Consider the following 11995-nt stretch of genomic DNA (forward strand, 5'->3'; position numbering starts at 1 on the left):
TTGCTTGTGGAAATGATATGGGTAAATTTTTAATTTATATTAGAAGGCAATACCACCTTTTAAAACCATCCTTTTTGTTGGGTTTCTGTTGAGATTCGAACTTGCGATCCATTGCTCGGCGGTCATCGATGAATGATATGAGCTAATCTGTAATATGACGTATACTGTGTTTAAAGTGAATATGATTCTAAACGTTCTGGTCTATTAAATGTTGAACAGGCATTGCATAACAGTTGGAACATAAGCTTTTTGCACTCACCTCTAAACAAAGCGTACCAGTTGATTTGACATAACCAGGCATGCCAGATCGACAGAATAGTCTGCAAATCTTGGTTTTAAGTGCTTGTGCGGATGTAAGTAACTGTCATACCGCACGCCGGCATTGGTATTTTCTCCCTTAACTGCTGTTTATAGAAATTGTTTTTACTCATCGAATTTATTTCTAACGTTTCTGTAAAATGTATTGCTCCGTTCATACTTTTCATAAATATTTTTATTTATTTTTTATTTTTTTATACTGTTTTAATTTTCAAACAAATGCAGCTCGATAAAAAGCAACATCTAACAGTTATTAGGTAATTAAAGCTTATAGCATTGGGGAACATTCAGGAAAAAGTCATTTACTGAATCAATCTATTCTTTTGTGATAAATCGATCGGCCAATTCAATCGACCAGCCTGGATTGATCTTTTCTATGTTGTATAAATCTACCATATATTTCCCATATTTCTATGACAAATAGGCTTCTTGTATATTCTGAGAATTGCGCATAAAATTGTTGCTGCTGTTCAGTTCAAATCTTCTGGCATCCCTGATCATTATTATGTCGCTGTCAGTATCCGTTCAGTCTTCAGTCTTCGCGGTCTCCGCGGCTTCAGTCTGTGTTGTTGTTTACCGATTTTGATTAAGCTTTCTCCAAATATTCAATGCAATTTCCGTGAAGCAAGGTAATTATTAATATGATCTTAAAATTTACAAGTCACTAACTGTAGTAAACGTATTTCAATTAAAGGAGTGTGGTATAAACCGTCGAAGCTAGCGGTAATTGTGGTTCCGCATCAATGAATTGCCGGGCAAGGCAGCTACTTCAATTCACAAATTAGGCTTAGATCATTTGCCAGAAAACAACGGTAAGTAGATACCACAATATATTGTATGATATTTGAATACTCTTACATTTTCGTGTTTAGGAGCTTCATAGAAATTATACACCCAAGTGGAGATGAGGCATTTGACCGCGATGAACAGGTGAGATAAAAAAATGAATTCAATCGTTTTGTCATGTTATGTTGATGCCCAACAACGACACACTTTCGTACTATTCCTATCTTTAACCTCCGAGGGCTTGTTCGGGTACATTATTATTGCGAGTGTTTGTGAATAATAATGGTGTAAACATTATTTTTCCATACCAATAATTATTTGGGATGGTGATGATGGCTTATCAATTATTTATATTTTTAATTACATTTTTTTTTTTGAATGATTCGTATCGTATTTTCGATCGAACGCAAATTGGTTTAGGGGCCATCCACATACCACGTGGACAGATTTTGAAAGTTTTTCAACCCCTCCCCCCGTGGACAACTGCTCATATAAATTCTAAAAAATTTGTTTGGACCGTGTATATTACACATACCCTCCCCCCCGCTATCAACGTGGTTGGCTGGCTTCTTAATCAGTTGAATATATGATGTTCCTTTATTTAGGGATATCGCATCAATTAGATCGTAAAAGGGATACTTTGTATGCAATGATAAGAGTGTTAAAAACGTTTGATTTTCAACTTGTAACTCAAGTATTTTATAGTACCTAAACCACAGACAGTCTGTGCCTAAACTATCAGTTACTAATTATTTTGTACGGCTAATCACAAAACACACTATTAGAAATGTGAGACTATAATTGTTAGCATTTATTTGCTTTCGCAATTGAAGGGATTTATACCAACTTGTAAGGGAAAGAAATATAATCTAATAATTCATCTGCTAACTTTTTGACTACAAAGAAAGCTTATCGCAGCAAGTGAGTATTTAAATGATGTTTATCAAAAGTTGATAATAATTTTATTGACATAGCTTCTAATGCTCCGACACCAGTTAGTCTTTATAGTTCGAGTGAACCAAACCAAAAAAGGGACTTTAAAATCTTTTTAAGTATTTTTTTCTGAATCCTTCAAAGTGTTTTTTCCTTGTTGAACAACAACTTGACCAGATTGGTACAGCATAAAGCATTGCTAGTCTGAAATTTTTTTTTGTAAATCAAAAGTTTATTCTCCAAACGAAGTTTAGAGTTTCAGTTAATGCGAATATATAAACATCTCATATGTTGAGTACACTATGCCTGTATACATTTTCTTTTACAATTTGCTCTTTGAAAACAAGTATTTTTTGATTAAAATATCTGTTTTTTAGTTGCTGGAGGAATAATTATTGATGATACGAGAGAAGTGGACGGAACAGCTTTGCTACAAGGAGAGTAATGGTGTTGGCGATTGAATATTAGGTTGCGTTTTTGCATAATTTTAAGTTAAATTTAATTATTATTTATTCTACACTAATCTTAATATGCAATCTGTTAATCTGCATTTAAAAAGTTTTAACACCATGTATTCCTGCAAATATACGAAAATGGAATGTATTCAATAAAAGGCACATTTTCATCGCACATTCTCAAATTTTTTTTCAGTCTTGTTGCTTTCTAATGGGGCGCTTAGTACTCAGTATTGAATTTTAATATCTTTTGTATTATAAACGAAAATTATTCAGGCTTAATTCAAGTAATTATGCAATCAGTTACGAAACACCGGAAGATTGTTCTGATAGAATTCATTGTAGTGTACACTTCTGTTCGCTAACTGGGAATTGGGATGTCATTTCAAAGGTAAATAAAAGTTGAGGGAATTTCGATGAACAGCAGGCTAACTAAACTAAATTTGTGTGTTTTTTTATTATTACTAATTATGCTTTGATGTGAATTATCCCACCTTGTAAACTATTCAGATGAATCACAACGCACGCGGGTACACACATTTATTTTAAACGAAAAACTTAGTGATATCTTAGAGCTCGTAAAAAGGCAGTTTTTGATTATACACTGGGGTCTTTTTTTACGCAGTTGGTTGTACCGCGTTGAAAAAATCCGCGTATAAAAAAACGCGTTATTTTGAAAAATCGCGAAAAAAAAAAAACTCCATTCAATAATAAGATCCGATTAAAAATAATGGCACGTAAGGAAATATAAACTTGAAAAATAATATAAAAATGGTAACGAAACACACAAAATGAGTTTCCAAAATGAAAATTCAATGAAAAACATGACAATAACTTTTTTATAATAATTTTGCCACATGTTTAAGCTTTCGTTGCTTTATCGGAAGCTAATCGCAACGACCCTGACTCGTATCGTAATACAATTATTAATGTAGTTTTGTTCCTTCTTCTCGAATCAACGAAAATTGCCTATTTTTTGATAATAACAGCAAATATATTATCAAAATATGCATTATTTAGATTAATAAAACAAAATATCTTATGGTCATGAACCATACGATTGATTTTTACTTTATTGGATTTACTTATACTAAACATATTTAATACCGCGTAAAAATAATCTTCCAAATCGCGTAAAAATAATCTGCGTTATTTCAAAAGACCGCGTAAAAATAAACCGCGTTATTGTAAAAAATCGCGTAAAAAAAGTCGCGTATAAAAAAACCGCATAAAAATAACCCGCGTGAAAAAAGACCCCAGTGTATTAGTTTTTACACATTACACAGTTTTTACACGGGGTGACATGAATTTTCTACCCTTTGTGTGCCCGGCGGCGCCAAAGTAAATCAAAATTTTTGATTGTAACTTTTGCAATTTTTAATTTCACAGCTTAAGCGCCTAAAGACTCAGCAACTTATGTATTTGCTTTCTAATCAGCATCTGAAAGTTCATATAACAGGTTATTTTCACAGTTTCGAACGTTTTTGGTAAGATGCCTCCAAAATGGTCCTTTGATTCCACTGAAAAGATTCCACTGGCTTCTAATGAGCATAGAAACAATTTAATGTAATGGGTATCAAATTCATGAATATACTCCAGTGGGCCGTTTTTTACGTTTTCGAGGTGATTTGAGGATTAGTCCTTAAAAGGAAATTTCGGGACAGATATCCCTGAGGCTCTTAGCGGCCAAAGAAGTAGAAAAAACATTTACATATGTGAATCAAACTACATGAAAATACTTCAGCAGGAGTTTTCTTTAGCTTTTAGATTATATCATGGCCCTAAAACCACCCGAAACCATGAGAATTCTGTAGAAGTAATTTTATGAACTTTGAAACAATAATTGTGGGATGTTGTTCAACTATTCATAGAAATCCTCTGTTTTTGATCAAATCGCCGGAAAACCAGATTTCCGGGAATAAAAACATTTTTCGGGGCACCACTGACTTTGATTTGAAAGCAGATAAGTTGCTGACTTTCTCAGTGGTTAAAAAACCTTTATACTGCAATAAACCAATCATACGACGTGTTTAGAAGGATGATTCATAAATCCGGCGATTTAACGCCTGCGTCTAATAAGAGCTTAAGAATTGCTCCTTGGGAGACTTCACACGCATGTATGCGGCATTTGGACAACACATACAGAATAACAGCTGCCGGATTGCCGTTTGAAACGTTCAAAAAGCTTTTATTAAGCGAGATCCCCACTGATGAATGGAAACCTTTAAAGTGCTTCAACGCAGCATATATTTATTAGTGTTGCTGGTAATCTTTTGCAAACGTTTGAACAAGTTCTGTTAAGCTGTTGAATAAGCACATGAACAATGAATGTTGCAACGTTTGTACAACGAATAATTCAGCGTGTTGTTTATTCAGCACCGGTTGCTTCTACACTGCTTTTATTCCACATTTGCTTTCATAACGGCTTCCAAATTGTTCCTTGGGTACTGATTTCACTGTAGTAGCCTTTAATTTTTTCATTTTTTGCAGTATTTTGAATGTATTTGTAGTACGAAAAAAACCTTTTTGCTTATCGTAATCATCTGTTTTTTCTATTTCAGATGCAGTAAAGTTGTTCCTTCATCAGGAGCATCGTCAGATCTGAATATGACTCTTTTTCGTAATTTCATTATGAATCATCATAACAGGGCCGTCTCATTTTGCAAGATATAGCGTTCATAATTTCGCTTTTAGTCCACTGACACTAACAATCTCTCCCGATCTGGAACTCGAACCTACGACGGTTGAATTGTTAAACCAGCGTCGTACCTTGAGACCAGCTGGAAGGTGATTTGCTTAATGATCAAGAACTTTTTTCGACTTTTCTAACTTTTGCATGCGTGCCCTATATCTGTCTATTAGTTCTATTCGATTTGGTTATATAAATGTATAATTCTTGTTTTTTCTTCATCTAATAATACTACAAGAATCGCACAACCATTCCATTCTTTGTCGCATTGAATCCATGGTCGAATCTACCATTCCAAAATCTATTAGGAACACTAATTTTGCCCTGCGTCCTCGCAATTGCATGAACTGCTGAAATTGTGCTTTGTCGTCATATTCCGAACACCTTTCTTGCTCCGGAAGCTACTGCCAACTGTATACAATATTTCACACGTGTCCACATACATACACATACACACCAGCGCAGCGGTACGTTCCTGCTCTAGCAACTGCCAATGCTACTCCGGGGCGCACCTCATGGTAAGCATTTCAAGAGCGACCGTAAGAACAAAAAGGCGAACCAAGCAGACGGAAACAAAATTATCATCATAATACCGTATCCTTATCCTTATCACATATTGTTATATTCATGAGGGCAAACATATCCGCCCTGGGTTTCCCTGTGTCGCATAATCCTCGTCCTTCCATCTTCGTTCTCTCATCTAGGATAAGGCAGATCGGTAGATCGATTAGGAAATGTTTAGATGTTTCCCTCACATATTTCCCTATACAGCAATGCTCGGATGCTCGGGATGCTGCTCCTATAGCTACCCGTGCATGATCGTCAACGGCATCAGGAGAATTTTAAATTTTGACATCTTATTTACAGTAAACAATGACTGTTAGCTGAAAATATTACACTAGCAGAACGCAAATGTTTGAGTTATATAATCATAATAGGTACGTTACTGTTACTTGAATTAAGAAGTGTTCAATTTGTCAGTTTTAATTATGAACATGTTGCTGTAAAGTTCAATATTTACATCGCCCTTCTTCCTTGTCTTGCTGCTCTTGATCCTGAACAAACTGACGTGGAATTATTGTCGAGAAAATTGTTTCACACATTGCTTGAACTCCACACAATTCTTTGAGCTGCGCTGAACTCGCCCGAGCGTTAGGGCATGGCACTATATCAACCTGCAACGATCTATGCATGGCTGAGATTTTCCTTTGTCGTTGATTTAGTTCATCAATTAACTTTTTCTTGAGCTTTTCACACGTCACCACCACCAATCGGCTTACATCGGTGGTGTTGTGTTGTGTTGTGTCAATTTCACGCCACTTATTAAAGCCCACCGATGCGGAAGACGAGCAATGCGGTGATTGATGTTCGTTTCATTGGTTTCTGATGTTCTTCGGTGATGCAATAAAAACAAGTGCGTAGTGCCAGAATTGGGGTAAGAAATAACGTTCGCTCAAATTGTTGGTTCTGTATTCAAAAACGTACATCCATAAACGTGAATTTTCTATTAAAGAGCACTTTTGCAAGAGGACAGTGAAATATCCTAACTAATAATAACATATATGCGATATGATTCTAACTGAAGCAAACCCCAACATGAACGGATGTGAGTAAATATACTTTAATTTTATTTATTCCCCTCATTGCTTTTGCTGTCATGAATTATTAGTTGCTAACAATGCGACAAAACGGAGAATTACTAGCGTCGAAAATCATTCCGAATCAACGCTGTATGGGATAATCCATACCAGCCAGCAACACATTCGAAGGCGCTGCTGGGTGGTGTTCGCTACTTGCCACATTTTCGGTTCCCCGACAACAATCTTGGAAAACTTTTGCAGCAATGCTCTCGGTTCAAGTGCGCGATTCAAGTGTTTCACTAACAAAAGCTGTTCTTTAGTCAGCCGTTAATACCTATAGTCGAAATAAGTACCGACACAAGGAGGGTAGAAAGGAAATCTACTTTCTATTTATCCTCTCCCAGCCACCTTCTTTTCCACTGGGACAATCTCCCGCTGGAGTGTTGCTTTGTGAAAGAAGCGTGGTAGAATAAATACAGCACTTCTGCCTTGGCGACACATCCAGCGACTGTTATTAATTTAGGATGTCATTTTTCATCAAAGAGCACACTCATATATGTGATGTATTATGCTGGATTTCGTTGCCCCGCATCTCGTTTGTCTTTGTTCCGGGCCGCACAGCGTCAGAGGGAGTACAGAATCGGGTTGAAGTCGGAAAACGGATCAACTGCCGTTTTGTGAACGAAGACAAATGTATGTAACCGATGCCTGCGACTTGCGTCCACCGAATGGGGTTTGATTTTTTTCCCTCTCCACTCTGTTATAGTAGTTTAGCAAACAGAACCACATTGTTTCGACCTGTGTTCCTACGAATACTACGATTGGCGACTTTGCAGTTCGACTACCGATTTCGTCACCTTCGCCGAAGATAAAGGCAAATCCCACACATCCGCGGCCATTGGCGAGCGAAAAGAACGATGTATTTTTGTTTTGCATGAAAATTAACAATCAAGTACGGTACACTGTGGACAGATTGCACTGAATGCATGTATGTGGGTATGTGGGTACGTACGTGCCGGGGAAAATGAATCCTAGAGAAAAGAAAGCATACACGGGATCGTTGGTTTTAATTGGACCATCGCTGTTGAAAAATATTTGCTTTCCGTTTCGATGTGTTGAGCAATCCTTTGTTGGGGCGGGAATGAATTGACAGAGATAAACGGAAACGAAGCACAGCGGAAATTAAATCAATGCGCTTGTGTTGCAATATCAGCTTGTCGGGGCTGTTGAAAAATTTCAGGCACACTCAAACAGTATTTCCATCGTGAATCAATGATCTGATCATTTCGGATGTTATGGTGTTGATCTACATTTATGCTACATTTGCAACACGAGGATTTTGCGTTTTTTTTAAACGAAGTGGCAAGTGGGATGATAGCTGAAACGATATGGAATATTAACTGGGGTAGCTTTGTAACGAGAAAATAGGGCGGAAACAAATGTACCATATTAACTCAGTAGAAAAAAGGAACCAAGTTTATAATAGAAGAATTTGGTGAGATATTTTAAATGTTGCTACCTCAATGTTGTCATGAAGATCATTCAATAATTTAACCATTATTTGAAGTATTTGTAATAAGTGGGACACTTAAGGGTCATTAAGGAATTTAAACTGAATTCTGATGTTAAAACAATAGAATGCAATGCTAACATCGTGAATATCTCAATTCTACTCAAAGTTATTAATGCTTTTCATCAGAAAATGTGAGTTTTTCATTTGTTTGTCATTCTTTTTGGGGCAGGCATAAAAAATATCCCTTGGTCTCAATTTGAAGGGCACATTTGACTCTATAAATGGAGAACTTTTTAAAAATATTTCATTTTTTAAATTTCAGTGAATTCGATTTGAAAACATGACAAAAATTCAATAATTTTATATATTATGCATATGAAAGCACACAGATTTATTTTTTTTGGTACTTGTCCTTAAAACTAGAAGTTATTAACTTGTCCATTCAAAGGTTGTCAATATTGGAAAGAGGGCTACTAGAGCCCCATGAAATTTGGCATTGTAATTCTGGTAAGGTATTAGACTTCATAAAACGAGTCGACCATAACTGGGATCGGGTATTATGTCGACCAGTGTCCATTATACCTTAATAATGGAGTGATAACCGACTAATACCAAATCAAACATGGGTCATACGCAGTTGTGTTTTGGCCCTACAGGATTGATGCAGATCAAAAGGCAGATTTATCGTGTACAGACAGGCTTGTCTTTTCTTCTCGGAGAAACACTACTGCGTAGGAGATTATCTTTCGCGAATAACTACCCTTACACTGCTGAGCAAAGTGACGCACTTGCTTGAAGGAAGCAGCGAATCGTGTGTACCTGAGGAACTTGAAAAAAAAAAACACCTCCAATCTGAAATATTTCTCCAGAAATATAATAAACTGGTGTAATCTTTTTCACACGAAAGGACAATACGCTCAACAACTACACAGCAGAGATCACTGCAGTGCTTTTACTGCGTGTATTTTAAGTAAATATCAAATGAGAGAAAAATCGAGGTAGGAAAATGTATTGCGTTGTTTACACTGCATCTCGAAACCAAAACAAAAATCCAGCCACCCGTCACGCATGTTTGCTCTTCGAATTCTATCGAATAGATCTCAGCAGTATACTCCGCGGCGTTTTTCTGTGTATTCTCTCTAGAGTGATTCACCACTCTTCAATAGAGCAACAGAAACACAGCACAAAACTGAAAGAAAAGTGTAGTGCGAAAAATTGCCACATGCAGATCTTATGCTGAACGAGATGTAAACGGTAAATATTTACTCTACTCTACTCACACATTGAGGTGAATACCAAGCATGTGTACAGGACCATCAACGGCTCGAGGAAACTGGCCTTGAGAGGTGAAACTATGCATGGATATTCTATAGCAAAGACTTACTGGCGTTATAGCTGTGCCATAAAACGCATGTGAGACTGGGTAGAAACACAGACGAGACGAAGAAGAAGAGGAAACTGGCACGGCTGTCCCCAAGCAGAAACAGAGATAAGGGGCCATCCACATTCCACGTGGATTCTCTCTTATTATTCAATACTCTCCCGCACTCATACATTTCTCTACTATAATGCAACCCGTATCGAGAGTAAGTGATGTAAGCGCGCCAAATCACTGTTTTTTCTAGTTCCGCTTGCTACACGATAGTCAATGATGGTTACTCTCGCTTCAACATTTCAAAAATTCATATTATCAAACCAGAAGGATATTTTTCATCAAACCGGAAGACTATCTTTATCAGAACTGCCGAATTCTACAGTTTTATAAATTATTGGAATATGTCTAAAAAACAATCTTGGGCCACTGCTTTTCCCGATTTATCTCTAGGATGCAGATTATATCAAAAAATATCGAGCAATAAAATGTATAGCAGACTGCAGGGAGCCTCAGCTGGTGTTCCAAAAAGTTGGCTATTGGCGTGACAAAATGTTCGGTAATCTCATTTTCATGCTCATACGCAAAATCCCATTGCTTGAAATCCCACAACGGTGAATCAATTTGTCGTGAAAAAGTTAAAAGGGTTGCGTCCGATTAATGATTTATCATAAAATTCATAAACAGCGAAAGAATTCACTATCGCAACTTGACACAAGATGAGGGAAAAGTTGCTTTTTATGTAAAGTTTAAAAACGAGCTGCAAAACCGCATCTAATCTACTCCACCGTGAGAGAGGATTTTGCTGAACTATCAAATATACTTAGAACGGGTTGATCAAGAAGTATTCGCGAGAAGGAGAACCGTTACTTAGCGATAGCTAGTAACTCTTCGTGTTTGTTTTTTTTTTTTTTTTCATTTCCCGCTAGTCTAATGAATATTAAAATTTTCATTATTTGTGAACAAATCTGGAACCACTTGGTTAAAACCTGAGAGTTAAAACATCAAATATAATAACATTGGACAAGTTCTATGTATACCTTGATGGTTTGTTTCGATCGTACACTTTCAACGATTCATAGAAAAATGGATGCACTTTTTTATTAACGTGTGAAATGAGGGAGATGTTGGAATAGCCCGAGTTTATAGAATGTATAAACTGATGAAAAGTACTTTAATATATCTAAACTATTTTTCTTTCCTGATACTTACATTCATTATGGCGCAAAGATGATACTAGCAAAAGTCAACCATCATCGCCAGCTTCCATCAGTACCATACTCGGCGTAAACAATATAACAACATTACAGAAAAAATGATAAGAAGACCTTTTCACTACTCTTCTGTGCGGGTGAAATGGGTCACGTATGACATATCAGTATAGTTGCAAAAGATTTATGAAAAATCCTGTAAACGGATCGCAAACGTGGCAGTGGGTAAACATGTTGCAGGTATATACAGTTTTCTCTCCATTTTGCTACAATTTGAGTACACCCGAGCCAGGAACTGATAACGTACGATGAAAATGAAAAACTGCTCGGATACCTACATGAAAAGAGGAGGAAATTTTTATGAAAAAATAGAGAACATTGATACGCGCTCAGGAGGCCTCCTGGGCTGTATACGTAACGAAGCATGAAAGGGTTGGGTGGGGGGCGTTGTCGCATGTGACAGGATCAGAAGGTTTCTTTCTTTTTTTTCTTCTGTGTGAAGCTGTGAAGTAGGCGAGAGAAATTGCTAGGAAATGTTAGGAAAATATTTACATAATATTTTTACTCGCACAATCCTTGCTCGTCTGTCGCTTCTGTTGCTCTAGACTTGTGTCGTTTGTTGCTGTCCTCAGTTGAAACGTAGAGTTGAACAGTTAGAATCCTATTTCATGCTGATGACAAACAAGGGATTCGACGGTTATAAAGTTCAAACGAGTATCGGCATCACGGGATATCGTAGGCGACTACGACACGTCGCGTCGCGTAACACTGTTCGCTAAGATAAGTAGAATCTTTGGAATGTGTGTAATGTCATTATCCATAAAGAATGGAATATTTTACCCGCGCTAAACAAGATCACCTATCTAAACTTTTGTAAAATGCAAAATGTCAGGATCGTATAGTTGCTATCAAATTTATTTTCATAAACATTTCAATGATTAACACGAAACCTACCTGATTGCAGAAAGGCGAGCAACTTTACCTACTTTATTGGGAAAAGCTGTTGATTGCATAACAAACTTTGATTTTTCGCTTTCCTCTTTTACACTGAATCTCATGTCAGACTATTTTTAGCTCGTTACATTTTTCAAGATCTCTTCATTGAAATCACTCAATGCTATTCCTTGAGCTTCGACGG

General features: G+C 36.7%; 1 long non-coding RNA gene across 1 annotated transcript; it reads left to right on the forward strand.

Moving 5' to 3' along the window:
* The first annotated feature begins 858 nt into the window (after positions 1-858).
* Positions 859-2649, forward strand: LOC129725325 (uncharacterized). Its single transcript, XR_008728063.1, has 4 exons — positions 859-947; positions 1013-1130; positions 1191-1248; positions 2415-2649. It is a non-coding gene; the product is annotated as an uncharacterized LOC129725325 (long non-coding RNA).
* The last annotated feature ends 9346 nt before the right edge of the window (positions 2650-11995 follow it).

Source organism: Wyeomyia smithii, chromosome 2 (genome assembly GCF_029784165.1).
Source record: "Wyeomyia smithii strain HCP4-BCI-WySm-NY-G18 chromosome 2, ASM2978416v1, whole genome shotgun sequence".
Lineage (NCBI taxonomy): Eukaryota > Metazoa > Arthropoda > Insecta > Diptera > Culicidae > Wyeomyia > Wyeomyia smithii.